This window comes from Antennarius striatus, chromosome 10 (assembly GCF_040054535.1).
Source record: "Antennarius striatus isolate MH-2024 chromosome 10, ASM4005453v1, whole genome shotgun sequence".
Lineage (NCBI taxonomy): Eukaryota > Metazoa > Chordata > Actinopteri > Lophiiformes > Antennariidae > Antennarius > Antennarius striatus.
In genome coordinates, this window is record NC_090785.1 from 21,164,001 (window position 1) to 21,170,000 (window position 6,000).

A 6,000-nucleotide genomic window follows, 5' to 3' on the forward strand; every position below is an offset into this window, starting at 1 on the left:
AGAACGACTGACTACTTTATAGGTGTTTTAAAAAGTCTGTGTAGAACAATGTAGAACAAACTGCACCAGGTTTAATGTTACACTGGTGACCAGGATAATCTGGTACTCTGGTGACCAGGATAATCTGGAACACTGGTGCCCTGGATAATAGTTTACAGTGGTAACCAGGATACTCTGGTACACTGGTGACCATAACAATCCGGCACACTAGTGGCCAGGATAATCTGGTACACTGGGAATAATCTGGTACACTGGTGCCAGGATAATGTGGTACACTGGTGACAAGATTAATCTGCTTCTCCTGTGACCAGGATAATCTGGTTCGCTGGTGACCAGGATAATCTGGTTCGCTGGTGACCAGGATAATCTGGTTCGCTGGTGACCAGGATAATCTGGTTCTCTGGTGGCCGGGATAATCTGGTACACTGGTGACCATCTACACAAGGAGGAGAGGCGGTAATAGAAGGAGGTCAGAGAGCTAGTGAGGGGTCGGAGCAGGAGGACAGGGGAGGTTACATAGGTTACATGCTCTCTTAATGGTTTGGGTCTCTAATAATAATAATAATAATAATAATAATAATAATAATAATAATAATAATAATAATAATAATAATAATAATAATAATTATAATTATAATAATAATAAAAAACCTTTATTGCCCCACAGTGGGGAAATTTGTGAATCTATCTATCTATCTATCTATCTATCTATCTATCTATCTATCTATCTATCTATCTATCTATCTATCTATCTATCTATCTATCTATCTATCTATCTATCTATCTATCTATCTATCTATCTATCTATCTATCTATCCATCCATCCATCCATCCATCCATCCGTCCATCCATCCATCCATCCATCCATCCATCCATCCATCCATCCATCCATCCACCCACCTACCCCTCCCTCCGTCCGTCCGTCCATCCGTTTGTCCGTCCATCCGTTTGTCCGTCCATCCATCCATCTAGTCTGTTCATCTGTCTGTTTGTCCATCTGAACCCCCCCATACTGATATTAAACCACCTTCTATCTGTATTACCTTGTCCCACACTCTGATAGCCTGTTTATAACACTTTTGTGTCTCATTGAAGTGCGTTGTGTTTCGAGGCTCACAGAATGTAGTGCACTTCCGCATGCTGTCAGCCAATGGCATGTGCGGACGGTATCATGTGACTACCTACTAAAAATCTGCGATGTAGTGAAGCCGCGCATCTTGAAGCAAAATAGGCGAGGGATTATATATCTATATATTTATTATGAATCAATTCTTTTGAAAAGGGCCAGGTGTACAGAATGAGCAAACCAAGAGATTGCAAGTAATACTTTCTCTTTATTTTCTCTACTCACAAGTTCAAAAAATGACCATTTGCTGTCAGCAGCACATTGTCCCTCTTGGCTGATTGAGACCAAATATCTCCCAAAAATACTGTAAAACCAAATTAAATGTACATGTAATTTTAATAAAAATTGCATTAAAGTGTGAAAACACCTGTAATGCATATAGCTGGCCTAGCAGCATTCAAATGTTCAGGGTGGACCATGTGGAGCAACCTACAAAAATAATTGTGACTTTAATTGAAAGTATTATACATTGTAACAAAAGATCATGCTAATGGGGAGAAATATCAAAATAAATTATATTATACAAAACTAATACTATACTAAACTAATAATGCTGAACATGGGAGGCTAGAATCATATTAGTGGTAAGGGTAGGATGGCTTTACCACACGTATATACTGTATTTGTGTAGGTATGCTGGATTATAGATCGTAGAATGGATTATGTAATATGTATGATTTACTGCTCTGCTGCCCTTGTGTGTTGTGAATCACATGACGGCGGGCGTGGCGGGTGGGGTGGGGGGTAAATGACAATGATGAGGCTGCATCCTTCAGGAATGAACAAATAAAAATAATGGAACATATTTTAAATCATTTTTCACGCTAAAGCTATAAATTACATCAACGGGAATTATAATCTTGCAATTTGCGCCTCAATAAAGCTTAATGCCTTCCCATGGACCAACAGTATATTATTGATCAATCGTATATGATATGAAATCAATCAGCCTGCATCACGCTCCCCCCTTTGCCTCTCCCCTCTGCCCTCCTCACCTCCATGCAGTTCACCATGGATCACGGCATAATTAAAGAAAGCAGCCAACAGATCCAATTTGAGATTAGTGTCTATGAAGAATGTGTAGCTGCTGCAGCCCCCCACCCCCTAGGAACACACAGAACGTCTGTTACACAATCTCTGATCAGGGGCAGTAAACATGGAGGCATCAGAGACACTGCCCCGAGCTGCTGTCCGGTCTGCACCTCCGTTGCTCCCGACCAATGAGACGCTGTCTGATGGTGATTGATCCTTACCTTCATCCTATTGATCTCTATCAGATTGGTGATCTCCTGCACAGGAACACAACCAGCTCAGAACGCCGTTGGTCGTAGTCGCTATGAGTCAGTGGAGTCATCAGATGTTTGTTGGCCTCATGTGAGACAGACAGGTGTACACTTGTAGGGTCATGCTGTCATTGGTAGGCCTTCAGTGTGATGTCATCAAACAGGCGTTCCGATATGACGACTACGTACTCCTTCTGAAACGCGAACAGATCAATACGGATGGTTTGATCACCACCATCCTGCAATGTCATCTGTGCTGTATGTCGTGCGTGTACTGTATGGTACACTTGACAATAAAGCTGACTTTGACTTTGAACAGCTCTGCAGACGGTTTTAGCGCCGGCGTCCTGCAGGTCGTGACATCACCACCGCACCTCCTACAGGTTACGTAACGGCGTGTGATCACGGCCTGACACTGTTTGTACATGGAACTGTTACCGGAGCCTCTGAAGCCCCCCACCGCTGAGGTCCAAGCAGTCAGATAGCCCCCGCCTGACTGGAGAGATCCATTTAGAATTGATTTGAGCTGCTTTGGTTAGGAGACACAGTTACTGATAAATGTAAGCAGGTTAAAAATATAAGCAAACAGCAGCTAACTCTAGATGCTACAGCCTCCAGGGGGGTGTGGAGGACGAAACCCACCTGCTGAATATTAGACTTCACTCATGAAGTCTAGTCTACACACACACACACACACACACACACACACACACACACACACACACACACACACACACTGTAAATGCTTGGTTTGATCAGTCAATCCTTCACCGGCGACTTGGCCCAGTGGGCTGGAGACCCTCTGTGTGTGTGTGTGTGTGTGTGTGTGTGTGTGTGTGTGTGTGTGTGTGTGTGTGTGTGTGTGTGTGTGTGTGTGTGTGTGTGTGTGTGAGCGCGTCTGCTGCTCTGGACTCCCCAACAACGCTCACAAATCACTGCAGTTCATTTGAAAAGCAGCCTTTCTCTCCACCAAGCAGCTTCACATTTAAAAAAACTCCCCCTGTGTCGCCGCACTCGCTCCATTCCACTAGAATAAAATAAAAGAGTCTGCCTCCACTTCAAAAACTCAACTTCAATCAGTGCAGAATAATACAAAGGGCTCAGATTACAGAGGAGTCCCTGTACTTTAAATCCTGTAATACAGCCTGAAATGAAATCCATTTTGTGCTCCGATGATCTTTCTAGGCAATGTTCAACATGGCCAGAGAGAGAGAGAGGAATGGCCATCTGTCTGCACACACACACACACACACACACACACACACACACACACACACACACACACACACACACACACACACACACACACACACACACGCAGGACTACAACTAAAAAAAATGAGCTGCTAAAAAACCCCAGAGAGAGGAATGAGACGCCGTTTTTCCATTTGTAGCAGCATGATAGCACGAGGGAAAGAGACAAAACATTATTTGAAGATAGAAGATACACACACTCCGATAAGGCAGAGAGGAGGAATGTGTGTGTGTGTCCGCGAGTGTGTGACTATTTCATCTTCCATGGTAACTTAAATGCTAGATGGAGGTCACACGCTGGACACACACACAGACAGACAGGCCTCCCAGCGCTGCAGCACCCCAGATGCCTTATGGGATTGTAATAATTCATGGAGTTAGCCAACTGCCTGCTGGAGCAGACAAATGGAATTATACTGGCCAGATGAGAGGACTGCACATGTGTGTGTGTGGTGTGTTTGTGTGTTTGTCTGTGCGAACGTGTGTGTCAGGGCCGCTCGGCAGTCAGTGCCCAAGAAAAATAGCTGCTGTCCCCTGACTGCACACAGCCTGAGTCCGTGTGTGTGTGTGTGTGTGTGTGTGTGTGTGTGTGTGTGTGTGTGTGTGTGTGTGTGTGTGTGTGTGTGTGTGTGTGTGTGTGTGTGTGTGTGTGTGTGTGTGTGTGCTAAACTGCAGAAGGCCAACACTTTCAACCATAGTAGGTTTCAGGGCCTGTGGTCAAGGATGTCACACACACACACACACACGCACGCACGCACGCACGCACGCACACACACACACACACACACACACGATCATCATTTAATTTTCTTGGTGTTCTGGGTTGAAGACTTTGTGTAATAATGTTTTTATAGCGAGTTCAAGATGAAATAAAATGCCTGTAGGGAAAACTGAGAAACAGATCCAGATTCTAGACAACTGAATGTCCCCAGCATCAGGAATCCGCTCGGAATAAAGCAATGCCATCGATGTTCAGAGTGTTACCATGGCGATTTAAGCCCCTCCATCATAAAACCTGTGTCCACGTCAGATAAAACAGGGTTAATAAAACCACACTGACTTTACATTCAGCCTTTTTGCAGAAATACTATCTTTAAATACACTCGTTTTGTCATGAGGTATATCTTTATAACTAGATCATGTTTGGTGTTTTCCTCATCCTTGATAATACAGGAATCCATCAGATATAAGGGGGTTTTAATATCAGTTCGTAAATGTTTAAATTACCGTAAATAACAAAATAAATAGTAAAAAAAAAGAAAAAAAAAGTTAATAATAGTAAAAATAGAAATTTGTTTTTCACAGATGGTTCTGGAACGCATTAATTGCAAGTAAAGAAGGATTACTGTAATTCAGATGAATCCAGGTTTGGAGACGGTGGTGGCTTCTCTCTGGTCCAGGATGTGACCTGGACAAGAACTGATCTCTGTCCGGAGTTCTCCCACCTGTGATTGGTTTATGGGCCGCAGTTTGAGTGGGTATGGAGATAACAACCGATTCACCACCAGGAAACATGACCAGACAGGGTCGGTGTCCTGCAGGGTCACGTGGGGGGGGGGTGAGGTTGGGCTGGAGCTGATCTGAAGACTCCCTGTCGTCTCCTCCCTCCTCATAACGCTTTTCATCCCTCTGTTCTTCCCTCCGTTAACGCTGCTTGTATTCACCTCTTGTCCACCCTCTCTCATTCTTTAACTCTCCCTTTTTTCCACCCAAATCCTCTCCCATCTCTTTTCCCTGTTTCCTGCTCTCTTCACTCCCCCATCCTCCCCTCCCGTCTCTCCATTCATCAGTATTTCAGCTCCCTGCAGATAGCATCGTTGCTTTACCGCCGCACCAAAGCTGACAGTCTGTCTGTCCCAGCCGTGGGCTTTAAACACACTAAATCAACGCCTGAAAGAAATAGATATTTTGCCGCTGAGATAAGCCCATTTCCTGGCGAGTATTCATTGAAATGATATAATAAGTGACATGGATAGGAGAGCGGCGAGAGAGGGAGGGAGGGAGAGGGAACAGAGATAAATATGCTATTTGCAAGTTTCCTTTTGTAGTGTGAAGGCACCTCCTTTTTCTGTTGGAAGAGCACGGAGAGGGATCTAAACGCTGACAGGGGCGCTGGTAAATTGAATGCCATGAGCCGTCTGAGCCTCTCTGTCTCTAAAAAGAAATTCAATTAAAGTGTATTGGAGGCCTGTGAATGTGGCAGAGACCGGGGCTCCGCCGGCTGATAAGAGCTGCTCCTCTCTGCAAGTGGCGTTATAGCTGAAGCCAGATCACTGCTGCTAAACGTGTAATCCCCTGCAGCCCAACAATAGCGGCCCCCCGTCTGATTCAATGCAG